At 44.2% G+C, this 26,999-nt stretch overlaps 1 protein-coding gene across 3 annotated transcripts in view; it reads right to left on the bottom strand.

Moving 5' to 3' along the window:
* The window catches only part of LOC146835426 (uncharacterized), a 250,667-nt gene that overhangs the window by 133,558 nt on the left and 90,110 nt on the right, over window positions 1-26,999 (bottom strand). Inside the window, exon 1 of one of the 3 annotated variants that reach the window (XR_014960441.1) lies at window positions 6,840-6,877. The exons of the other annotated variants lie outside the window; for them this stretch is intronic. The gene's annotated coding sequence lies outside the window, so the exon portion shown is untranslated. Of the gene's footprint in view, window positions 1-6,839; window positions 6,878-26,999 lie in introns of those variants that run through there. 3 annotated transcript variants of the gene reach the window in all.

Genomic DNA, 26,999 nt, shown 5'->3' with positions numbered 1-26,999 from the left:
TGAAACAATGTTAGTTCGTAACCTGTCAGTCGTGCTATAGTCAAGTGTTGTGTTTGTGTCCGGTTCAAGAGAACTTCTACTGCATGTGGTACTTGTACTGTCAATTGATGTCCTAATACTATGGAATCGCTTTGTCTGATCGCTAAAGCTGTCGCTGCGACTGATTTCAGGCACGCAGGAAGAGCCTGAGCTACGGGATCTAATGTGCTAGAAAAGTAAGCACATGGTTTGTGGGATCCTGCTTGTTCCTGAGTGAGTACTGACAAGGCAGTACCTTCACGTTCTGTAACAAAGAGTGTAAAAGGCTTACTGTAACATGGTGTCGCTAAAACAGGTGCTTGGCATAAGGCTTTCTTTAAGTCTTCAAAAGCTTGTGTATGTTCTGGAGTCCAAGGGAGGACAGTCGATGTCGCTGCCTCCTGGGTTGTCAACTGAATGAGTGGTTTTGCTAGAAATGCGTACTGGGGAATCCACTGCCTACAGTACGAAGTGAGGCCTATGAAGGCCCGTACCTCCTTTTGTGTCTTGGGTGGTGGCATGTTTACAATTAACTGGACGCGGTCAGGTGTGAGCTGTCTCCCCCCCTTGGACAGCAAGTGCCCAAGGTACACAACTTGCTGAACACAGAATTGCAGCTTCGAAGGGGATACCTTGTGCCCCTTGTCGGCCAGAAAATGTAAAACCGTCAGTGATGCTTTTTCACATTCGGGTTCGCTTCGGGCGGTGATCAATAGATCATCGACATACTGAAGCAGTGCAGTGTTAACTGGCATGTGGATACTGTCAAGTTGTCTTTTCAGTGCTTGGCTGTAGATGCTAGGACTTTCTGTAAATCCTTGAGGTGCGCGTGCGAATTTAAAACTTCGTCCATTTAAACTAAATCCGAACAAATATTGGCTTTCCGGATCGATTGGGACGCTAAAGAAGGCGTTCTTGAGGTCAATTACAGTAAAGAACGTTGCTTCTGAATCAATAGCTGTTAGTAATGAAGAGATATCTGGGACCACGGGATATTGTGGTACAATGCATTTATTCAATTCGCGCAGATCAATAACTAATCGATATACTGGGGGTGCTTTTGGATCAGTTCGTTTAAGAATCGGAATGATCGGAGAATTACATACATTGGAGTCGGTTTCCACAACCACTCCTTGTGCAATGAGCTCATCAATGATTTGCAGTAAAGCCACTACAGCATCTGGAGGTAACTTGTATTGTCGCATTAGTGGTAATACCACTCCTGCTTTGAGTGTGACTCGATATGGTGTAATGTGCATACAACCTACATCAGTGGGGCCTTGTGCCCATAAATGTGCAGGTAGATTCTGTAACCGGTGATCCATGTCTCTTGACACGTAGTGACCTTTAAAGTCACGCAAAAATAGTCGTACTCCGTCCGGAGAACAACATATTACAGCTCCTAGAGCTTTCAATGTTTTTATACCTAACAAGTTTTCTGGACATGATTTAGTAAGCAATAAATCTGTAGTCCGTGTCAATGGACCAACTGTAAGAGGAAGCGGTTGCGATACTTCGTTAATAGTAGGCTTTCCTGAAAAACCAAGGGAAATATTTTGTGAGCCTGAGAGGGGTGCCCCTGGGACTTCGTCGTGACTTATAGTTGTTCTGCTTGCCCCTGTATCAAGTAAAAACTTTCTGTCTTTCCCTAATACTTGACTCTGTACATAAGGACCCTCTTGATCTACAGGAACCTCAATAAGGGGTAAGCCAACTTCCCTCTCTAGGCTATTTCATGTGTAGCGCTGATAATCTGGATAGTCATTTTGTGCATACTGGTACATCTGTTGTGTCGTGTTTTGTGTTGCGGCAATAGGCTGTGGCTGTGGTACCACTACGGTCTGTTGTGGAACCGGCATAGGCTGTACATGCGGAGGTGCTGGTTGTTGGATCTGATCCTGTCTAGGCGGACGTGGTCTCTCCTTGGTTTTACCCGTAGAGATATTATGTTTCAGAACTGCACAATCGTTTATATAATGACCTGGCTGTTTACAATAGTTGCATGTCCCTTTAACGGGAACCGCTGAATTACTGGACTGTGTCGCACCCTTTTTATGACCGTCAGCTGGAACTGACTGAGCGACGAGCATTTTCATTTTTGTGTCTTTCATACGTCTTTGTTCGTGTTCTTGTTCTTCTCTAATTCTATTCTGGTGATACTGTAACATTTGTAACATTTGTGAAGGAGTGTTAGCTTGCCAAGTGCTCTCAACTTTCAATACTCTGTTTTTAACCTGTGGCAGGGAATTCTCGACTAGTTTTGTTACAAAAAGATGTGGATATGAATCGCTACTTGCTTTCAGGCCGCTATTAATACCAAAACATTTTTCAAATCGGGAATAAAAATCACTAGTGTCTTCATCGGGTTTCTGTTTGCAAGCTGAGATTGCTCCCCAGTCTTCCTTTTTCGTAGTTAATAAACGTGGCAATACTTGTACTAATAATCCTGGTAATGCTTTAGTTTTGTCCCCAAGCCCTACGCCTGCAGTTCGGGCATTTTATTCGTTTTCTAATGCTGTCCAATCAAGCTTTTGGTCTCCCACTTCCCACTCTTTTTCTTTGAGTTTCTCGTAAATACCGGCAGGCAATAATACTTTCAATATTTTCATAATGTCAGGATAGGTATAATCACCCATGAGTAACATGTCCTTTAGTTCACGGTGAAAACCTGCTGGATCTTTGTCATGGCTGGGCACTAATTTTTTCATTTCCAATAGTTCTATTTTAGTTATGGGCGTGTACACGAACACGCGTCTAAACGTATTATCATCATTTCTAACTGGGTGTACTTCGCGTAAGGGATTCTGTCTGTCTATGTAATACGTTTTTCTTTCCATGGAGGGAGCTGGATCATGTTCTGGACACAAAAAGGCACTATATCTGTGTCGGTATTCTAGAATTACTTTAATTAGATCGGTACCTAGACCTCTCCATTTATTCATGAGTAGTTCTATCAGTATATCAGGTAGGGGACCAGGATCGGAGTGTTGGCCTTTATATAATATAAGGAGATGTTGTATCATGTATATACTAGCTAAACGCTGTTCATCTGGGGTGAGATTCAGAAACGTGTGTGCTAGCGCATCATCACTGTATTTTTCAGAACTGTCAGCCCATTGTACTGCTGACCTGGCTAATTCTTGTTCATCCATAGAATCGAGCACATGGTACCCCCTTCGTTCTCGAAGTAATTTATCAGTAGCCTGGAATAAGTGTTCAGGGGTCCTTGGATTTGAGATAGCTGTTTGAAAAATTCTGTTACATTCTGGACGCATCGGACGTATTGTTTTATTAAAAGATCTTCCCTTACCTACATAAGCTATCATTTCTCTAGCTGGTAATTCTAATTGTCCTGTGTTCATTTCTGACTGTTCCTCCTCCTCTTCCTCTGATTCAGTTTTATCTGCTTCTAATCTTCTTTCATGTATTCGTTCTACTTCTTTTCTGATCTTTCGGTGCATGACTTCTATATTCTTCTGTTTATCATGTTTTCCGTCTGCTATATTCTGACCCTATCTGGTAAGTACTTGCATTTCCTCCGGATCTACCTCAGGCCTATCTCTGTTTCTGATCAAGCAGTTTATGAAAAAGCGTAACAATAATTTTTGCATGTCCACCTTCTGGTATTCCATGGCCTCGCCAATACTTTCAGGACCTTGCCCCGTTTGGACAAAGCGATATATTTTGTCTAGATGTTCAACCATTCCTGGTAATGTCATTAAATAGTTTGCAACTCGTCGTAAACGTACTGATGATAGCAACATTCTGTCGTGTTTACCTGGCACTGGATCATATCTACAATCTGTAAGAGGCTCATTAAATATATTGTGATTAGCTGTTTGGGGTGTACGTTGGTGTGCTAAATCCCTATAAGTCAATCTAGATGCTGGCGGTGGCGTGGAAAAACCTCCTGTCGCACCTCCTGTCGCACCTCCTGAGGTGCCAAGTCCAAAAGGATTTGTTGGGTGTAGGGTAGAGAGTGTAGATGCAGGAAGGACTGTAGAAACAGGTGGAACGTTTAGAACGTGAGGAGGAGTTTGTTGCTGCGGAGGTGGGGGCAGCTGATCTTGGGGTTGAGCGTCGTTAACAGGTGGTGTGCGTGGCTGCGCACCATTAGCATATTCGGGGGCTGCATCATCTAAATAGGAAGAAAGGAAAATGTCCTTTGCGGTCTTGGGATGTACTTTAATCGGGAGTAATGGAGGTGGCAGATCTTTTGGTACCTCCAGGGTGGCCTTAGGCAAACCCTCGGCCAGAAGAGGATACATACCATTCATAAGAGTGTTTCGTTGTCTGTCTACTTGTTCTGTTTTTACTCGGATACCTTCGTCAATTAATATGTTTTCTCGGGCTCTTTCTGAATCTTCCCTACTTTTCTCTTCTTTTCTGAGCGCTTTCTCTGTGCGTCTATGCGATTCTTTACGCCATAGTTCAATGGCATCTTTCTGTGACTGTCTGGCTTTCTTTTTCCATAATACTTCTTCTACTCTCATGATGCAATCTGCATCCCATGTCCCAGCAGCGGGCCATCTCTGACTCTCTGCTAAATCCTTGGTGTAGTCCACCCATAGATCAAGATATAATACGGCATCTAGGCCATGTTTATGGTACATAAAGTACCCAGGAGTGTCCCTAGGTGGAATAGGAACAGCTTCCTCGAGTATCCCTTTTCTAGTTTTTATCTGTCTTAATTTTGAAAATAACGGCATCTTGAACCTTGCTACTTAATTCTTACTCGGTCTTGAACACAATAATTACAATAAACACAATAATGAAGATCGAACAATCACTCATACCACGACATTTAAAACATATCAAAAACTTTTTAGAAACGAACAATAATAATTAGAATAAAACTAGTTAACTGCATAATACTAAATATACTGTATGTACTGCTAAACAGTACAGATACACTGCTGAAACAGTGCAGACCAGGTCTGTGTACCCAAACCCGTCTTGACCGGCACAAACTAATGTGCACGTCTAGATGCGTCCCCAGCAACGGTACTCACCGGGAAGCACGGAACGGAAGGCCTCGGAAGTCTGGACTGGACTAGACCAAACTGGACTGGACTCGACTCGTGACTTATATACTTCGGAACTTCGGAATCTGGTGGGCCTCTGTATACCTCGGATCTTGCTCTCTCAGCTAGGCTCTGGTCGGGATTCTCCGCACTCCTCACCGCCTCGTCTGGGTGTTGATCGCAGCCTCAGTCGCCCCCGTTGGCCTGAGGGAGATACAGGAAATCCTGCGGGTACGCGTAATTGTCCGTCCGGCTGTGGCAGGAGACCGGGTCTGCAACGCACCTCCGGCGCGTGGGGTGTGAGAGGTGTCCCTGTTCGGGCGCCAATTATGTGGTAAATTTAAATTACCTAGACTTAATTTATGCGGTAAAATTCAATAAGAATAACTCAGTAAAAATAAGAGGCAGAATCCGTGGTATTTGAGGTTATAAAAGGGAATTTATTCCTTACAAAGGAATTATGGTTCGAACCAGGCAATCGGGTTCCGTCACCACGAAGGTTCAGGAAGGGATCAGCAATACATTATTGACAGGTTATCATATTTATAGTAAAATGCATTACAGTAAAGACATATGCAGAAGGCGTTACAGCTGAGAAGAGAGATAAGAATACACATACGTAATGAAAAAGGCGGTACAATAGGCGTGCATAAAGGCGTATACTAGAAACGTCATTATGATGATGACACAAGTGGGTGGATCCATAAGAGAATCCTGCAAAGTCAGCAGAAATACATGGCAGAGATGCGCGCACAGCCGCATGACGTGTGATTGACGTGTAACTAGAGGGTGAAGGGGACTTGACATTTAGCCCTACAGGAGGAGACAGAAGTCTGGGATGTCAGGACAACCTAATCCCAAATCGTATCTAATATCTTGTGTTTAAGGAACTATATTATCTGGAAGGAAAGGTCTTTCGGACAGAGCCTATTCTATACTGACTGCTAGTGCGTGTACAAGCGTCTAAGTGTCTACATGAGATGCGAGGGGGCATGGGCCTACCATGGTAACGAAAGTCATGAATTACTTGCACGGAGACAGTAAGGCCGGGCCCTTTGCTCTGCAGCTGGAGGGATGTTTACCTAAGCTACTATACAGGAATGCATTTCTCGAGGAGCGGAGCAGATAACTTGAAGGCTGAATACAGTTTTTGGCAGGCAACAGGCCGGGCTAGGCACCGTTAGCCGTGCAGGGAGTAAGACAAAGTTCATGGATACAGATACAGGTCCAGGCTGGAGCATTCAGAGGCAGAAACAGGAAAAGCTCGATGGCAGAATTCAGGGCCTACCTTGCCAGAGCTGGAAAACGTGAAAAACGTGAAAAGTATACCATATAAAGACGGTGGCAAGGCATACTTAGGAACGGAATATCTGACCCATTCATGGCAGATCTGAAAGAGGACATATTAACGTTGGACACAATTGTATTTGCGTCTTCATAGCTTGAAGTGGAGGGAACATACATGTACTTGTAGCATGTACATGGAGCCGTTGGGGTCTAGATAGGGGACACAATTGATCATAAAAATTCATATTTCCTCAGGAGTCACAGTGGAGTTGGGGAAATGTAGGAGCGACAAACGCAAGCCGCAAACTGTTGTGTCACAGTTGGAAATAGTTTTTCCTTTAACAACAGAAGGGATATAGCTTTTGTTTCACGTTTCAAACATTAGGAAATGTGAATTATCACTTTCCTTACATACATTACCAGACCTGACAATAAAGGAATATTATGGTTTAGAAACTGTGAGGCATTCTTTAAAAAATTTCAGATTAAATATTTAACTTTAAAACTTACCCAGAAAAATAACGATTTGTTACGGTGGCACGTCTTACTCGCCCCTCTGCTGCTCTTGACTCATCGTGTGGTTGAGGCGCTGACAGCTCTTCATCATACTCATTAGACTTTGACATCCTCTGTTCTAATCCTTTTCTAGTCGCTATACTGTGCAGCACTGTGGGGCACCGCCTCCATTATGGAGACATCGGAATCTGCTTTTTAGAAGTCCAAAGGTACATCCGATTAACCTCTTGTTCTTCTGTGGTCCACATTGTAACAGCACTCACTCCGTGGAGAAGGGGACAGATAGGGGGTCATTATCCAGGAGCACAGGGTATAAGTACTGTCATCTTCAAATAACACATAACATATTGACAAACAATACTCAAATAATTTGTAATAAATAGGTACAAATACTTAAACAGAAACTACCCAATAAATATGGCACCCCTGGCACCCTGAACATCAGATCACCCCAGAAGTGGTTAGAGGACTGAGGAAGGACTGCCCTCGTACCTCCTGGAACGGGCTAAAGAGACTGCACCATCTGCTGGAATGCACCTGGTGCTCCTTGGGCTTGCGAAGAGAGGACTGTGCCCGTGGCTCATGGCTCGAGGGAAAGGTGCTTCTGAGTCCCAGATCAAAGAAGTGACTCCAAGGGTCAGTCGGCTGATTTCCTGGAACCAGCACCAGGGTAATCAAAGTTGAAGAAGCCCCATCCGACAAGTTGGTAGCCACATTCCTGGAATCGTTGCCAACTGCCACTGAGCACTCAGACAGACTGATCCTTGATGGCCAAAAGTTGCCCCCAAGTCCGCTGGACTTTGGAGTGCCATCTGAGTCCGGATTGGCCACCCTCAAGGGATACAAGCCTCCACCAAAGTATAACTTTGGACCCGCTGTGTACAGCGACCAGTAGCACAGCAGCAGCTGATCTTGTACTGGCTTAAAGAGGACTTCTAGAGACCCCGATCTCTGTGGCTAAAGTCACCCCACCTCATCCGTGGACCAGGGAATAACCGCAAGGACACCCCAGTCGATAGCACAGCACCCAGAGCCTCCTCAGCACCCTGCATTCCCAGCAGCAGGACCACTCCATTAAAGTCCATGCCGATTTTGATGTAAAATGTGGAACTGGACTTGAAACTGCTTTGGTGACCAGGTAACTGTGCAAATACTCCTTAGTGGCCCTCCTGACCTGTTCTCTGATGGATTTGGCCACCCCACTCAAGCCGGAGTAGTCAAACACAACTCTTCCCATCTTTTGAAAAGTTTTTCAACTTTACTAGTCCCAATGCTTCTTTGCACTTTGGACTACAATGCAGAGATTTACGTTTTACTTGAAAAAACTATATTTCCGGAACCCTCTGATGGTTTTTGGTGATCTTAGTGTCTAAAAATTCATAAAAATATAATCTATTTTTATAACTTGGTGTTCGATTTTTTTTGTGTTGTGTGACTTTATTTTGTTGTTTAGTGCTTCTAAATGCTCTACACCATATAAGACACCCCTATCCTCACAAACTTCACATGGGAGGGGATATAATTACTACAGAGAGTATTAATCTCAATCTCAAGCTGTGGCTTTACATCAGTTATAAGGTCTGATATTACAGCACTACTAAGCCTGTACTTTGCATACATTTCTTCCTCAGTTTGCTGGAAAATAGTTACTCTGAATCAAAAAATCCTCTCCTGTCGCCTCCTCTACCTCTGCAAACCATCCAGTTTACAAATTCTTCTTGCCACCACATATTATGCTGCCATAGTTGAAGCCACTGATGCATTCTGTGGCCGTTTTTCTAGTCTGCCACCTGTTCCAAGTTGGTGGTAAACTGCATGTGCAAAATGGTCATTTTGGACCAGAGGCATCAAGCTTTTTTTTTTGCAATTCCCAAATAGCGATTTTTACCTGAATCGCTATTTGGGAATCGCAAGATGCAATGCAGGTAGGAATCGCAAGTAAATTTGCGAATCCTTAACATTACCTAATAGCGATTTGGAAATTGCGAATCGCTATTAGCTAATGTGACGTCATTATGGTACAATGGTAATGCCTTCGCTAATTGCGATTACCAAATTGGTAATCGCAAATAGCGAATGCAAATCCAAAGGCCCCCATGCCACAACCCACACAAAAAGGTAAGTGTGCACATGTAAAGCACACACGTGCCCTAAGGCCATGTGTACGCCACATTGCACTTTGAAAAATGCATTATTGTGCATTTTTTGAAAGCATGCACATATTACCATCAACTTGAAGTTGATGGTAATTAGCGTTTCTTAATGCTCATGTCACATTTAGGAAAGGCTACATGCATCGGCATTAGGGAATCACAAATTGCAATTCCCTAAATGCATTCGTAATTTAGGTACTCGCAAAAAATTGCATTTACCTAAATTTCGAATACCAAAACCTACATGCATAGGGAAAGGCCTTTTTCCATTCGCAAACAGGCCGATTCAGCGAATCGGCCCGTTTGTGAACGGGAAAAGGCTTGATGCATCTGGTCCTTTGTGACTATTCGCAATATGCGAATGGCTTTAGCATAAAGATAGCGTCTGCCCCAACCCCATCGGCTGGCATCTGACTCTATCCCAACTTCTGGCTGGGAGCTGAAATGAGTCCTGCCATTTAATGCATCTACGTGTCCCAACCACCACTGAAGTCCCTCCCACACCTCCTCCGTCAAAGGAACTCGATCCATGTAGGCTAACCCTCTCCTCAAATTCTGAATCATGAGCATCTGAAGGGCTCTGTAATGGAGAAGAACCGGGGAACACTGCTTGTATGAAGGACGGCAGAAGTACCACGAGGCGAGCTATAGCCCTCAAAGACACAGAATGGCGTGAGAGAACTGACTTCAGCTGTTTCTTTATAGCTCGTAACTTGGTCTTGGGCAAAAATAACTGAGCTAACTGACTTTATTACAAACCCCAAGAACCCTATGGAGTTTCAAAGGGCAATTTGGTCTTGTTGATCACAAATCCCACATCAACACATCATCAAGATATATGATCGTGTGGACACCCTTCCCTCTGAGATGGACAATCACTGGCTTCATCACCTGGGTGAAGCACCACAGCGCTGACGAAATCCAGAAAGGAAGGACCAAATATTCCAGCTACCTGTCTTTCCACCAGGACTGAAGGAAGAGTCACTGAGGAGGGAAGATGGGAATAGTTAGATAAGCATCTTTTAGGTCTAAACGGATCATCCAGTCTCCTTCCAGAAGATGGATGCCCTCCATCTTGAAATGCATGTATACCATGTAATAGTTGAAGTCTTGCAAATTCAAGACAAGTCTGTGACCTCCTCTCCTCTTTTGCACTAGAAAGATATTGCTGCATAAACCTGAAGGATGCGTATCTCATTAGGTCGCTGCATGGTTCGGCAGCAAATCTTCTATTTCAGAATCTATAAAAACGGACTCTTGTGGGGGAAAATACAGTCGAGGCAGGAGTACCTGCTGTTGAGGAGTCTGAAAGAACTCCAACTTGAAACCCCGAATCATTGAAGGTGAATGGATTTGATGGGGAGAAGCTAGAGGCACGGGGCAGACTAGGAGGACGTTTTGGCTTTTTGCTCTAAGGACGACAGTCTTGATCCGGGGGGGGGGAGATCAGTGGCTGAACAATATTGATGGTCCCCAAGCAATCCTTCGGATAAGGGGTGAAAACCTTATGAGGTCAGACATTTGACTTAGCTTTAACCTTACACGGCTGCTCGGGACCTCCCTCAGTATTCTTGGAGGTAGAGGATTGGTCATAATCTTGCCATTTGGCAAACAATTCTAATTTGGCATTGACAGGCTTTAGAACCACAGCTAGGGCCTTATTAACTGAAATAGGACCGAAGTCTCCAGAGCCTTGCTAACTGATTGTTGTACTGTGGCATCAACGGCATCTAAGAGGTCATCCTCCAAATCGCATCCTTGTTCATCAGGGGCATAATAATGCCCATAATCCTCCTCTTCCAGGGTTCCCAGTCAGCCATGATAAAGAACAGGAGAGCCACAAATGCCGAGTCTGCCTGGCTAGAGGTAAGAAGAGGGGAGCAGATCCCTAGTGCAGAACGTGTATGGGTAAAGGGCCCAGGCTCTTCGGCCAGTGCTGTACTTGAATTGTTACAGCCCTCATCGACTCTGCAAGAGGGCATAGGGGGAGAGCCAGAAATGAATACGTTTATAGCCGAGTGTCCACTCAAAACAGAGCAATACCAAGTGCATAAACACCGCGCTTGCCATGGAAAGAGAAACAGGATTGTGCAATGCCCAATAGGCTATTTCTATGTAGCCCAATTGGGATCACTGACAAAATATCGAGAAGGAGAATATCGAACTACCAAAATATAGAAGGAAAAATATAGAATGCCAAAATATCGAATGCCTATCTCCAAACAGGTAAGTACAAAAAGATCGAATCCAAAATATCGTTGTAAAAAATATAGTTAGTCAAAATATCGAATTTTTTAAATGTCTTAAAAGTAATGTAAAATTAATGAAATAATAGATATAAATAATTGAAACATACTTAAAAATACTTAAATAACTTTAACATTAATAAATAATTTATGTAAGTAAAAAAAAAAAGAAAAAATACATATATTAACGTAATATTAATTAAAAATATTCAATATTTTTTGCGTAGGATAGCATTTACTATTACCACTCCAGTAAGTGCAATAGTAGAGAAAGCGTTGGATAGCGGGAGGGTAAAAATTACTATTCCCACTCCAGAGAGTGCAACAGTAGGGAAAGCGTTGGATAGAGGGAGGATAAAAATTACTATTCCCACTCCAGAGTGCAATATTAGGGAAAGCATTGGATAGCGTAGGGGTAAAAATTACTATTCCCACTCCCGAGAGTGCAACAGTAGGGAAAGCATTGGATAGCGGGAGGGTAAAATTTACTATTCCCACTCCAGTGAGTGAAACAGTAGGGAAAGCGTTGGATAGCGTAGGGGTAAAAATTACTATTCCCACTCCAAAGAGTGCAACAGTAGGGAATGCGTTGGATAGCGTAGGGGTAAAAATTACTATTCCCACTCCAGAGAGTGCAACAGCAGGGAAAGCGTTGGATAGCATAGGGGTAAAAATTACTATCCCCACTCCAAAGAGCGCAACAGTAGGGAAAGCGTTGGATAGCGTAGGGGTAAAAATTATTATTCCCACTCCAGTGAGTGCAATAGTAGGGAAAGCGTTGGATAGCGTAGGGGTAAAAATTACTATTCCCACTCCAGTGAGTGCAATAGTAGGGAAAGCGTTGGATAGCGTAGGGGTAAAAATTACTATTCCCACTCCAGTGAGTGCAATAGTAGGGAAAGCGTTGGATAGCGTAGGGGTAAAAATTACTATTCCCACTCCAAAGAGTGTAACAGTAGGGAAAGCGTTGGATAGCGTAGGGGTAAAAATTATTATTCCCACTCCAGTGAGTGCAATAGTAGGGAAAGCGTTGGATAGCGTAGGGGTAAAAATTACTATTCCCACTCCAGTGAGTGCAATAGTAGGGAAAATAATAATTGAATATTTTATTAAAAATAAATTAATTATTAATACCAAAAAAGTATTAAAAGTAATTACCAATTACACAATATTTAATAATTAATTAATTATAAATACATTTTTTTTATTAATTACCTATTAATAATAATTAACAACCAATTAATTTTCAATACCAAAAATTAATAAATACAATTAATACCAATTAATAATTACTTAATAATAAATTAATTATCAATAAACACAAATTATTTCTATAATTAATTATTTACAATTAAATTACTTCCACCATATTCCCTTATAAACCCACAACCCGCTACAAATAATAAATTAATACAATTAACATAATTATCAATTAAACAATTAATACAAATTAATTACCAATGAATACAAAATATTTAACAATTAATAATTAATCAACAACCAATTAATTTTCAATACCAATGAATAATTATATTACTTCCCACCCTATTCCCCTATAAACCCACAACCCGCTACAGAAGTAAAACGCCAAATTACATTAAAAATAATTAATAATTCCTAAAAATTATTATTTTATGTACTATAATTAAATTACTTCCCACCCTAATCCCTATAAACCCACAACCCGCGACGGAATTCAATTACACAAAAATTAAAGAACATAAAATTCATTACTTTAAAAATATTCAAACATACATTCCAAAATTAATACATACTTTTAACACATATACTAACACTTAAAACACTATAAAAAAAATCGATATTTTCAACAACTATATTATTACTGTCGATATTACTTACTTCGATATTATTTAAATCGATATTTCTTACCTGATTTTCGAAATTCTTCACCACTATATTTTGGCAATTCGATATTCGGTCCATTCTATATTAAAAACTCGATATTCTGTCCTGTCGATATTTTTAATTCGATATTATGTCTGTTTACCGCCCAATTGGACTATGCACACGTCGCAGGCTCTTGAGCTCAGGCCCAATTAGGGGAGGCTCTGAGACAAATGTAGGCACTGCGCTTGGAAGAGCCGAGCGGGGCCACACTAAGGAATATCAGGGAATCTGTGCAAAAGTAAAAATGGGTAATGGGATACACACGGGAAAGGCTTCCAGGAGGGGAAGGCGGTACGCATAGTGGTTGTGCGGGACCTCAAAGCTGACAAGAGGAACTTTGGGGAAAAGCAGCAAAACGCAATGCAAGCCGGACAAGGCTAATAATAGTCATGCTCGTAAGTGCCAAATGGCAACACCTGCAAAAAGCACAAATTGGAAGAGAATCAAAGGACCTTATCTTGACTGCCGAGCAGCAAAGAAAGAGCTAGTCAACATGGTGCTCGCAGTATTTGTATGGTCTAATGGCCATGACTGGTGGGATTAATGGGCAGAGCATTATGGGATTTATAGTTTAATATGTTTACATTGGTTTCATTGGCTGCTATCAAAAGAGTAGTAAAGAAAGGGAAGTATAATAGGAGTCTACAGTCCTGACATATAAGAGCATGGAGACAGCTGGCATGTTTTCTGTCTGCTTCTGTGTGGCATTTAAAGACTTTCAGGGCATTTATGGCTGACATTTGAGTGTATAAAGTGCGAAACTTTATAGCAAGCTAAAGACAGCTCTCAATAGCTTCTTTCTTGCAAGTTTCTTTTCTTCATAACTTCTTCTTGTGTTTGGCCTTTCTTCTAACTCAAAGACCGCAGTGCAATCTGAGAACGCTTTTGACTGTAGCTTTCACCTATATCCTTTTTCTAAATTCAGACGTGAAGTGTGTTAACATTCTTAATGGTGGCAGAAGTGGCCAAAAACTACCAACGTGAGCCAGGGCCGCTCATTAATACCAAGAATATAATTCAATTAAAATAAGAATGTCGTTTGAGATCATTATTTGGGAAAAGGGTGAAGAATACACATCACATCAAATGCACAGTGCTGCTCTTGGGACATGACTAATTTCTTCATTATTGCGGTCCCAGGTGGCAGCTGTTCCCAGAGCTGCAGGGCTCACTTTTGCTGCTGATGACATGTTACAGAGAGCAGGCGAAGTTTAACGTGTATCTATTTAGCAAATCTGGTGGCCTGTAAGCGGTATGTGCACGGAGCCTCTTGGCTCCTTAGGTGTGCACAAGTTAAGGGCGGCCAGCGGCGTCAGTGGCAGACAGCGATTATGTAGTCTGGGGGAGTGGGGGAGGCCAGGAGCAACAGAAAGTCACGTGCAAGAAATGCTCTCGTCTGACTCTGTGGTGCCAACTACAACAAAACAAGCATATGCAATGCAAATAGGTCTCGCATTTGTGAGTTAGAGCTATTGACATTGTAAATGGCAATGTTTTTTACCTACACATTTTATTTTTGGAGTGAATGTATGCCAAGCGTATATGAGCCAGTGGGCGAGCCGTGAAAATGATCGGCATGTTAATCATACAGTAAACATGATGTAAATGTGCGATAATATCTCTTCAGAACTCAAAAAAGTGCATTTCTTAAGCGCGTCACCTCAGTACACAAGATTATAGCACTGAATTGAGAGGAAGTTATTAAAAGTGCTTGTTTTAAGCATGAGTTAAAACACTACCACTCCTCCCGCCCGACAACAATGCCATTTGTGAACTAAGAGGCTTCAGTTGCCATGCATACCTTGAATGTTGCCTAGAGTCTTATTATATTTAGAGTAACATTAAAATCTAGTTCATTAAACACAAGAAGTTTTTGTACAGCACGCATCTTGAACTCGCATATTTCAAGGTGGCAAGTAATAAAGATGAAAACGGAAGTGCTGGCAGGCAAGAAAACACGAACGAGAGTGGGGGGGCAGGGGAGGGTGAGAAGTCACAGACTGAGGGAGGGGGCGGTGGGGTGGGGAGACAGGAAAGACAATAGTGTCAGGAGTAAAGGGGCCAATAGCCGTGGAAGGATACAAAAGAAGAATGAGGAGGGACTAACAGGCCTCAAACCAATCGGAAGGCAGCATTTAAGACAAAAGCCAATGGGCAGAGAGTGGGCAGAGCTTCCACGAAGCTTCCACACTACAGTATATACTGCATGCCTCACAAAGCGATGGCAGCGCATTCGCGCTGCAACGCTAAGCGAAACCTAAACAACCACTATAGCCAGTTTCATCGTTATTTGCAGCTCTGGATACTATAATACACCTACACTGAGTACCAAATACGGGGCGGAGTTGCCCAAATTGCCCACATACCATAATCTGCATTTTTGGGAGCGGGAATTGAAGGATCCCATCCTCGAAAGGTTCAGATTGTTAGAGTGACTGTCCCGTGAATAAGCCCATCGCTATGGACGAAATGTATTGGATGTCTTTGCTGTAACGTCTGACACGTTTAAGAATAAAAAAAAATTAAGAATTGACAACACTGGAGTTCAAGTTGGGGCTTATTTGTCTTCATGTTAATAATGATTGTGAATTATCAACTCCTCAAACATGTTCTGTCCTTTGCTCACGCATAACACACACTCTCTACAAACTGATCCTGTGACGTAGAACCAAGGTCGGGATAGCTGCGGAACCTCCCACATTCCATGTTCAGGTCCCCAAACCCAGTACAAGCGCTGTATTTGCTTATTCTTTTGAGACACTTGTCAGTGCCTTAAAAAATCAACCTATCCCAAGCAAATCTCAGGACTCTGCATCAAGACCTGGAGTAATGGCTGTAGGGTCCTCGCAGAGAGAGAGTTTGGCTGGCAACGGGATGAGAGTTCACACAACTAGTAAAGCTTCACCAGTTAATGCATTAAGCACATCGCTGACCCCACAGCGACTTAATGTCACCCAACTAAAAACAGAGGGGCATATTTTCAAGGGCTTAATGACACAGGAACGTCACTTTTTGTGACGTTCCTGTGGCGTCCTTCACCTTATTTACAAGGCGGCATTAAGCCACTTAACTTGGCATGGCGCCACCCTGTAAATAAGGCCCCCTTTCACTCTACACTTAGCTTGAAAGGGGTGGGCAATGGGTGTTGCGATGGGCATTCCGCCGCAACACCCATTGATTTTGACGCTGCCCCCCATTAACAAGGGTGGTGTAAATAGGAGCCAGCGCCAAAATTAAGACAAGGGAAAACCTGGTCTTAACTTAGTGAAAAGAAGAGGAATGCTCAATTTCTCATCACTTTTGCTGTTTCTATGTGTGCTGGATTGTCCATCACGCATAGAAACAGCAAATCACCATGAATGATTGTTCATGTGCAGGAAGGTGTCCTTTCCTGCCCATGAACAATCATTTAAAAAATGACGATTTGCAACTTCTATGTGTGCTGCACAATGCAGCACACGTAGAAATTACAATTCACCATTCTGGATTGTTTATTTGCAGGAAGGGACACCTTCCTGCACATAACCAATCATTCCCCCGTCGCAGACACCCTTGCACTATGGTGCAAGGGTGCCTGCATTGGCACAGCGCTAACGGAAACGCAGGGTGGCCCCGCATTCTTATTAATACTGCGCATCTCTGCATTTTCAGAATGGTGGAGCGTGCCGTTAGCAATGCTTGCTTAACGCCAAGCTTCGCCATTCTGGTGTAATAATTATGCCCAGAGTTTGAAGGAATCATTAAGAGAAACAAGGGAATGGACTACTTTGGACATTACAGTGAGAATGAGTTGCTCTACATGAGCAAGGAAGCAGCGAGAGTGGTGAAAGAGGCACATGCTAGGATGGAAAAAGTGGCAGACGAATGCAGAATTGACCTAACCCATCAACTGAAATTGCAGAAGAATGCTCAGTGACAATGGGAAAGGTTTTAAAACTGTTTAGATTGAGGGGGTGAGGACACACCTAAGAGAATTTATTGAGCACATTAGAGAATGGAGTGAGACAGAAACGTTTAGGGAGTTGTGGTCCAGAAAGGAGAAGGTCAAAGTTAAGGAAAAAAAGGAGGATCAGAAGGAAGATGAGGAAGGAGCCGCAAGGGGGTAAAAGGGAGAAGTACAGGGAGGAGCATGCGTACATGTCCCCTGGTCATGATCAGACCTTTTCCATTTTACAAACTCCCTCCCCAAACGCATACAGAGTCCTGCTAAGTGATACACACAGATGGAACAGACTGTGACCACTTCCAAGGTTCGATGGGAGGATCTGGACGTATTTTTTTAAGGTGGCAGCCGCAAAGGTCCTGTGGGCAGAATGTAAGAGGGGAGTCGATTAGCCAACACAAGAGCATCCGCGAGTGGCAGGATCGAATGCCCCTTTGCCCCTAGTCAAACCCAAGCCCAACAAGGTCTTAAAAAATCCAAGGACAAAGGTTCCCCAGAAGGAGATGAATTTGCCTCTCAAGAGCCGAAAGAATCAGCGCGCGTTGACTTTCAGAGATTGATGCAGACGTACAGGGAACACAGGGCGATGAACGTTCTCATGGGAGATAACACGGGAGGATTTTTTTCCGCCTTTGTACAGGGACTAAGACCCAAGATTTGCAATCAAATCATCCAAGGTGTTCCCTGCTGGCAGAGCAAACCAGTTGTCGAGATCTTACAGACGGCAAAATACTGCAGTGACATGTTGGAGGCAAAACAAAAGGGGTTTAAGGAAAAGTACAATAGTCCAGACACAGTTGCCACGAAATGAGGGGGGGGGGGGGCAAAGGTACTTAAAGGTCCATTCCATGGACCCGAAGTAGACCTCAGTTATGGAATGGCATTGCAGGGAGTGTCCATGACTTACAGTGGGGATGTCCAAGGATGGTAAGAGGTCAAGGTAACATGTCAAGGACTAGCATATGTGCTTTAAAGAGGTTACACCTTGTCACATTTAAAATATGGTGGGGCATTGAAGAGGAAATGCCGCCATAATCTGGACTAAATCATGACCGAACCCCAAGCTGTGAATCTAACAGGGCAGAGAGAGCTTCCCCAATACCAAGACACCCCCTATGTCAGCCCTGAAAGTCCCTAAGTCTGGCATATTGCAGAATGTTTCACTCCATTACCAATGCAGGGAGGTATTCCCCATCCCCAGCTGAACAGCAGAGTACCCCAAAATCCAATGTTGCCTCAAAATGGCCCAGTCCCCATGATGTTTTAAACTTCCACAGATTTCAACCAGGCCCAATGGCAGTGCTTTGGGAGGGAGGGAGGGTGGAGTGCGTACTTGGCACTGTCCGGAAAGTGGACCAGAGTGTACCATTTATGAACGGAGGTTAATGGACATCCAGTATCTTTCCTAATAGACACAAGAGATACTTGTTCAACGATTAGCACAGTTGAGGTCCCTACCCTACCCCTCTCGGAAAAGGAAGTTCAAGTTTTAGACATTGTTAACCAGCAGCATATATACAATATTACTGCCCCTGTTCCAGTAAGGATAGGAGACATCAGAGAGCAATATTAGTTTGGGATTCTAGCCCTGTAAACTTGTTAGGAGGGGACCTTCTTTGCAAACTCAACTGCATCATCTATTGCACACAGGGAGTAGTCAGAATTGAACCTCAGGCAACAGATGCCGAATACAAGTTACAGTCACCAGAACCTGTTGTCAGGTAATACCAGGTGATTACAAAAGAGGACACCTACCAGTTGATCTGAGAAAGACGATTTGGGAGGATAGCTGGGATTTCACAGTGAAAGAAATTGGATTGACCAAAGGTGCCAAACCCCTGAAGACCACCCTACGACCCAATGCTGTCTCCCACAGACTTGCTCGTATAAAATGATTCCCGAAGCCATCGCAGGGATCACCCTTGTTTTTGAGAGCATGATAGAGCAAGGCATTTTGCAGTAAATTATCAGGAGTCCATGGAACTCACCAATCATGGCCTTACAAAAAGCAAACAAAAAGTGGGGGATTATTCAAGACCGCTGAAAGATTAACTAAATTGTTGTTCCATGCTACCCTTGGTACTGAACCCTGCTGTGATTTTATTCCAGATCCCCCTTGAGGCTGAGTGGTTCATGATCATGGACCCCTGCCAGGCCTTCTCAGTTCCTTTTCACAAAGAGAGCCAGTTTCTCTTCAAGTTCCGGTTCCGAGAGGAAATCCTCATGTAATGTTGTGCTCCACAAGGGTATACTGAAAGCCCATCCTATTTCAATTTATTTATATTTTTCAGATTTATAGCGCGCATAGCTGCCCCAGCAATGGGGCGTCCCAGCGCGATCAGAGAAACGAGAGATACTTACAAAGAATCTAGAGTCTCTGTAACTACCATGTAGTTTGACCTTGATACAGTACATCAATGATCTTTTGATCACATCGATGACCAAGGAAGCTTGTAAGCAAGACACGATTGCGCGGATCAGCCACTTGGTTGGAAGCAGGCACAAGGGCTCTCCTGAGAAATTGCAATACTGTCAAATGGAAGTCATGTACCAAGGATATCAGATAGAAAGAGAATGAGGTTAGTGGTCCATGAATCTATAGACAGTTCTTAGATGAAGTTCCCAACCATACAGAGAGAAGTGCGAATATTCCTGGGCATGGTTGGCTACTGCCGACAGTGGATCCCACATTTTTTCTTTGTGGCGAAGCCTTTATTGAGGCTGAAGCACACTGATGTCACTGACCCGGTACCAAGAGATGATGAAAGTGTGGAAGCCTTCCATGAACGTAAGAATCTACTTTGTAGCGCACACACTCTTGGAAAGCCAGACTGTAAAAAATAATTTGCACTCTTTTGCCATGAAGGAGATGTGTGTGTGCTATCTGTACTAACACAAGCCCATGGAGAAACTAAGAGACCCATTGGGTACTACTCAGCTACTCCTAATTCGGTGGCAGCAGGGTTGACGGGCTGTCTCAAAGAGGTAGCAGAGGTGTGTTAGACCTGTCAGCCCTGGGGTGGTCTTATCCTACATTTTTTGCCCTCTTTGCCTCCCACTGGACCCCACATTTTTGTTGGACTTAGGACTCTGGGCCCATTACCACTGCTAAACAGTGCTGAGGTGCAGGTGCTCTCCTTTAAAAGCATGGTGACACTAGAGAATCAGCTATAGGCCCTGCTACTGCTGTGAGGCCTACACTTCATTTGCATACTGGTGGTCTGTACAGTCTGGGACTTTTTGCAACTGTAGCCTTTTGTCCCTGTTGACAGACAGGTAGGAAAGGGAACAGCCCAGAGCCTCCTGGATTTTTCCAGAGATTTCCAACTCCCTAGATTCTTCCAGAAAGTGCCACCCCTCCCGGTCACCTGACCTTACGGTATAATAGGGAGGGTTCTGGCCACACATCTCTGTTACACTACTGGACCAGCATAACTCTCTGCAGGAGTGGAGAATGCAGTGTCAGGAGGATTGCTACACTGCTGAGGCTGACTGCTCCCAGGAACTGCTGCCCCAAGCTAGCTGAGTTGCTCTGCCTGCCTGCTGATCTTGCCCTGCCAGAGGTGACCCAGGAATAACATCACCAGAGTGTCTCCACAACCTGATGCTGACTATCCCCCTACCTGGCCTCTGCAGCTCTGGGTGAGCCATACTGCTTTCTTAATCACCCCTGAATCACCGCCGCTGTAGAAGAGGAGCGCTGTGGGTGGGAAGCGCGGTATACCCATAATCACTGCTGCTGGGGGCGGGTTGAGTATCCTCTGAAATTGCCCCTGACACCACCATCACCGCTGCTGGAGCGGGTGAGGCAGCTCTAGCCTCACCTGCGAAATCACCGCCGCCGGCCCTGAGTCGCCTGCCTGACTTTCACTTCCAGCAAGGATGCCGTGCGGAGGCCAGGCATCGCCCAGCAACCAGGACTCTGCCGCAGGCGCGCCCCCACTGATGAACGAACCGCCCAGCAGGACGTCGGCGTGGCCACGAGGGGAAGAGCGCGCCGGACTCTGAGAGAGAGGGAGAGAGAGCCCTCCTGTTTCCCCCCCGTGCAGCTGCATCAAGACTCAAGTGCCCCGAGGAACGGAGGGGCCCTGCACCGGTGTCTGCCTCGCCTCCCGACTCCAGGTAAGACTTAGTGGTGGGCGCTAAGTCCCCGTGGGTCTTCAAGTACCGGGCAGGTTGAGGACTTACCGGCCGGTGTGGGGGTAGTGACGTTGAGGGGCGGGCCTGCTGGGGACTGCTTCAGAGCATTTGTGGGCCAGAGACCATTGTGGGGGCAATTATTTACCAGCGGAACTTCCTTCCTCTCCCTCCCGGTGACCCTCACGGCCCGTACTCACATAAAGGAGCCTTGCGGTATTCGTGCCTGAAAGTATTTAAAGCGCACTAGTTCTGACGGCACAACACCTACCTGGCCTTATAAGCATTGAGGGCCACATTCCTTTCGCAAATTGCTGCTCATCGGACCCCATCACCAACCGAGGGGGAATCTCGTGCTAGAGACCCTTATCTGGGGACTGGGAGGAGTACAGTCCCATAACACATTTCTCTTCCCCACATACCTGAGACTGAACTGATAAATGCACAATTGTTTGCCTAAAGAAACTGCCAGGACTTGAAGGATTATTTCCACCACAAAGAACACTGTCAGCAAGTAGAACAATTTAAGAGCTTATAATTCCTGTGGGATATGTTTATTGTTGATCTTGCCTGAAGTATTGATAAAGACCTGTGACCGTCTCCTTTTGGTTACATATGGTGACTTCATACTACTTTTGGATCTTGCATAATTTTTGGAAAAAGATACCTTTCTTTTCGTATAAAATTGGTGTGGTGTCCTTTTGTGAGTGCTTTTACTGCGTTACTGTTGAAGTGTGTTGCACAATTACTTTGCACATTGCCTCTCAAGTTACGCCTTCCTGCTCTGCGCCAAGCTACCCTGTCGGAAGTGGTGGTCCCTACTTGGACTAGGGTGCATACCCCGGCCAACTGGAGACCCTGGTTCTAACAAGGTGAGCCTTTGCATTCAGCAAACTGAGCAGATAGCGATAGGTTACCCCCTAATTGTAATGGTACCTCACTCCATTGGAATTCGTATGACCTGAACTCAACACCTGACAAATAGCCGCCTAATCCGCTATGAGAGATTCATTTTGGCAGGAGAACATGTTTCTATCCAGAGATGTAACACACTAAACCCTGCTTCTCTGTTGCTGATTTCCAGGGAGCTGATGAGGGTGAATTTGATCATGCCTGTGTTAGTGTTATCAAGTTGTGCACAAAACCGAGACCAGGCATACCAGATGTACCCCTTCCTGAATCTGGATATACCCTCTTTGTCGATGAGTCATGCCTGAGAGACCGAAGTGGTATTTTAAGAGGTGCCTATGCTGTATGTATGTTGAGTGAAGTTGTGAAGCGTCTTACTTGTGCCAGGTAACATCTGCGCAAGTAACCACAATGATTGTCTTTACCAGAGCCTGCCTCACCTCAGAAGGCTCACGAGTCACTATTACCATACTGACAGCCAGTATGGTTTCCGAGTTGTGCATGACTTCAGCCAGTTATGGTCGCAGCGAGATTTCCTGACCTGTGCTTCTACTTCCACCCGGATTGGACTGTACATTTCAAATCTTTTGGATGCTTTGCAGTTGCCAAGGGAAATTGTTCTAGTGAAGTGTGCAGCACACAAGAGTGGCAGTGATTTTGTAACCAGAGGCAACCGTTATGCAGATGAAATTGCCTGATGTTGCGCTATTGAGTGCAGAACCTTCCATATGTATGAACCACGCAATGCAGAGGGAGAGACTGTTTCCAAAATGCAGCTGAATACTGTGCATACCTTCAGTGAGCTGATGGAGCTGCAGCACACAGCCCCAGAGCTAGAGAAAGCCAATTGGAAAAGATGGGATGTGTGAGGGAAGCCAGTGACAACTGGGTGTCTTGCGATGGATTGTCTCCTCATGAGGTGCCGATGGGGAGTGCCGTGCAAATTCCTTCAGTCCCTGGAGCTGCTCTTGTGACTCTCACAAATGTTCTCGAGTACAGCGAGGGATTATCTGATGCGGTGGTGCTGGAGCAGAGTTTTCTGTTGAAAATTTATCGAGTTATGAGCTCCAGTTTCGTCTATATGTTATGATTTAAAATTACTAATTCGTAATCACTAATTAATAGTTTGTTTTGTTAAAAGTCTAAATTAATCAATATTTACTAATGAGAGAAACTACACGTGGGATGCATTTATGTTACTTAATAATAAGTGTGCGGTTTATTCACAAAAGCTATTTGTTTTGTGTTTTGTGCGTTTAAAATAACGTGTACTAATGCTTAAATGCGTTGCAGAGGGCTAGATAAGTACATACACATAAGGGTATTAGAGGGGTTTAACACTGTACAATCATTATGATGTGGTAACGTTGTTTTTGTCTCTTTTAATTAAGATGGTCCGTTTTGGCCTAGTTAAAGATGGCTGCCTTTTACAGCCTGCGCTCGAGTGATCGAATTTTGATGGGAGGCCGTACTGAACATGGTCGAGAGTCACCTGACCACAGCCTCTGCCTGAATTAAAAGTTTCCGTGAGGACAGCAGTTCTGGGCGTGCTTCCAACTGCCCTTGGACAAGGATAAAGTCACAATGAACAATGACAATGCTGCGGTGGCTCTGCTAAGATATCAAGGAAGAGTTTTTGTCGAAAGAAACATTTGTAAACTCGAGTTTCCTTCTTCCGTCTTTTTATTTTTGTGATTTTTCCTGAGCAGAGATTTTCTCAATGTATCTAAAGACTTCCTTTCCTGCTCGCTCTGCTCAGCGGCTCAACGGATATTCAGCATTTATTCGTTACTTTGATTTGTTATTTTTCCTATAAAAATGTTAGACCAGAGAGGGTCCATGTTCTTTTGCGCTCTTTACATTCATCGCGTTCCTTGCGGTCATTGCGTTTGGACTTCATGCTGAGGACGGCAGCCCGAGAGACTTTACCGAGAGACCTGTCCTGTCCCATTTAGCTAGAATAGGTAACTATGAGAATAATGATTTTGCTAATGATTGACTTCCCTTTTGCATTAATTTTAGATAAACAAGCATTTGTTTGAATTACAGTGTCGGGTGATTATTCTTTGTCGTCCTTATTGAATTTCAAATGTATTTCTTTTGTTCACAATCATGACTCAAGGCAATGTCATAAGGTTGCATTGACCTCATTGTAGATACAGATTGGTTTAGGTTTCTCTCCTATATTCAGTGTGGATAGAGTAATAGTGTGAATCTAGTGATATGGGCCCTAGCGTATGATGTGTGACTGCGTGTGTGACTGTAGATTTACTCTGTCCGTGGAAGCAGGGAGAATTTATATGCGCCGATCTGCAGCAGTGGCTCTATCTCTCTGGAGAGACTCCAGGTCATGATTTGAACCCTGGCAAGTGGGTTCATGTCAAGAAACACGTCTGCAAATCTTACCTGGAGGAGCGCTTACTTGGAGGAGCACTGGAGATCCTGGTCACCAATACTGAGTCAAGTGTGCTGGTCTGCCGACTTGGATACACGCCTCTCATACCAAGAGGGCAAGGCAAGAAGATGAAGAAGCTGAGCCAACATCCATTAATTCCTTGAACCACCCCAGGTTTGACGTGTCAGAGGCTTCAGAAGAAGAGGAAAACCAGATTGAGGACCCACAATCCCCATCAGCCGAGTGTCATCCAGGACCAGAGCCAGATAAAAGTGCTGTCATTGCAGTGACCACTGTGATACCAACCACTGGGTTGAGAATATACATTCACAGGGACAGTGAAAACCTGAAACTAACCTATGGCAGCCAAAGATGCAAGAGGCAGAGAATGGTGCAGGACAAGGAAGCTCCACTTCAAAGAGTGATTCACCTTCGAACCAGAGATCTCAGGCACCTCCAAGAATCAAGCCATCTGAGGAAAGCTGGCCGAAGATTACAAGCACATGAAAGAGACTGCTGACGGTTAAGAAAAGACCAGAGACCATCAGGGTGAATTAGAGGAACCAAAACAGGTTGACCAGCCTGACATTATGGATGAAAGCTTGTACTTGACCAGTACCAAATGACTGAAAAGAGAAAGATAACCAGAAGTATTCAAGCCTGATTCGACTTGTCTTCCCAAAATCAAATGTGACTCTTATGATTCTCTGACTGACATTGACGAGCCTCCCTGAAACTAAGGCAAACCACACCGAGAGCACATCCTGCTGACCCCTGACTAGCGTTGAAAGGACGTCCAGAGAGTTAGGGTAACTGTCCGAGGACGGGAGCTGCATTAGAACTCCAGCTGACTCAGGATAAAAATCCCTGTAGTTTCCGGATAGGGTAGTGACGATAAGGAAGTTACTTGATGACTAACCATTATTATTTAGGATTTTTGGGAATTCCTTAATCTGATTTAAGCTAACATGATGCAGCAATGCTGAAAAACTTTGCATGTAAATTCGGCAGATGCCATTTCTGTCTCTATGTTTGGATGGCTGTTGGATGTTTATCTGTTGGGAGGGAATGTCTCACACTGTTCTACAAACTTCACCTTTGAATCTGTAGTCAAATCACCTGCTCCTGACAGTAAGGTCTTACATTCTTTTTCTTGAAATAAATTATGACATCTTATCAACCATTTTTCACAATAATGTACAGAGATCAATACTTAACACTGAATCACGATTCAAAACGTCCTTTATCATCTCTTACATATGTTGCTACAACTCCTATCCTATACTGCTAATCTCTGATCATGGTGGGCAGCTTGGTTTTCTGATAAGGGGTGTACAGATATTTGCGACCACTTTTTGGGACACCCTCGAGATTCATACACTGTCTTTTCCGATAACATGCACCAGTCCATTTCTTTTTTCCATTCTGTAATCCTTGCCGTCTCCTGTGCACCCCATGCTTTTGAGATGTTACGTTTAGCAACTATCATTCCCAACGTCACCCAGGTTCTCTCCTTACTTGTGATGTGTGTGGGTTCCCAGATGTTTAGGAGTTACAGTCTCATCCTCGGATCTATCTATCTTTGTTTGTAACACATCCCCAATACATTGGAGCACTTCTGCCCAATACCTTCTAATGTGTTCACATACCCAGATAATATGAATAAATGTGGCCTCCTGACCACACCGCCTCCTACACTCGGAGTCTGCTCTGTACCCCATTTCCATTAGTGCAGGACCTGATAAGTATGTTCTGTGTAGCACCTTAAGTTGCACCAATCTGAGTCTGGACGAGATTTCAACCTCTCTTGGGGAGGCCAGGGCCTCCTGCCAGTCGTCATCGCCCAGGTCCGCTATGTCTCTTTCCCAGTGATCGTGGAGCTGCAGGAGGGGTGGGTGTGTTGTTAACTGGCTTCTGATAGGTCATGGAGATCGATTTTTTTGGGCATGTATTCATTGAGAATTCTATCTGCTAGAGGGCAGGATTCGGGGGGCCATTCACCCTTTGGGATAATGGATTGCAGGGCATGCCTCATTTGCAAATATCTGAACCTCTCTGTTTGCCAGTGCAAATTCTTTTTTTAGATGATCAAAGAGAACTACTTCTCCCCTCTTCCACAGGCCCCCCACCCGGGAGATTCCTATCAAATCCCAGCGATCAAAGCCTTTGGTTGTTCTCAAATATCCCAGACATTCTGCGTGCCATAGGGGTGTAGCTTGTGTGATCCGACCCGCCCACCCCATGCTTTTGTTAACCGTATGCCATACCTGGACCGAATGCTCAGTAGGGCAGGTCAGGTGTAGTTTTGACGGTTTGGAATAGAGTGCTCTGGAGTATCCCCCCTTGGGCAGGAGCCACCTATCCATTTTATATCCTGGGTCATCCTGGGGCCTATGTATGCACTGATTAATAGCTGCTAATTGTGCTGCCCAATAGTATTTTCTAATGTCTGGAAGTCCTATG

The sequence above is a fragment of the Triturus cristatus genome, chromosome 4_2, assembly GCF_964204655.1.
Source record: "Triturus cristatus chromosome 4_2, aTriCri1.1, whole genome shotgun sequence".
NCBI classification, from domain to species: Eukaryota; Metazoa; Chordata; class Amphibia; order Caudata; family Salamandridae; genus Triturus; species Triturus cristatus.
Note: the sequence above shows the minus strand (reverse complement) of the source record. Positions and strands in the feature narration are given on the sequence as shown.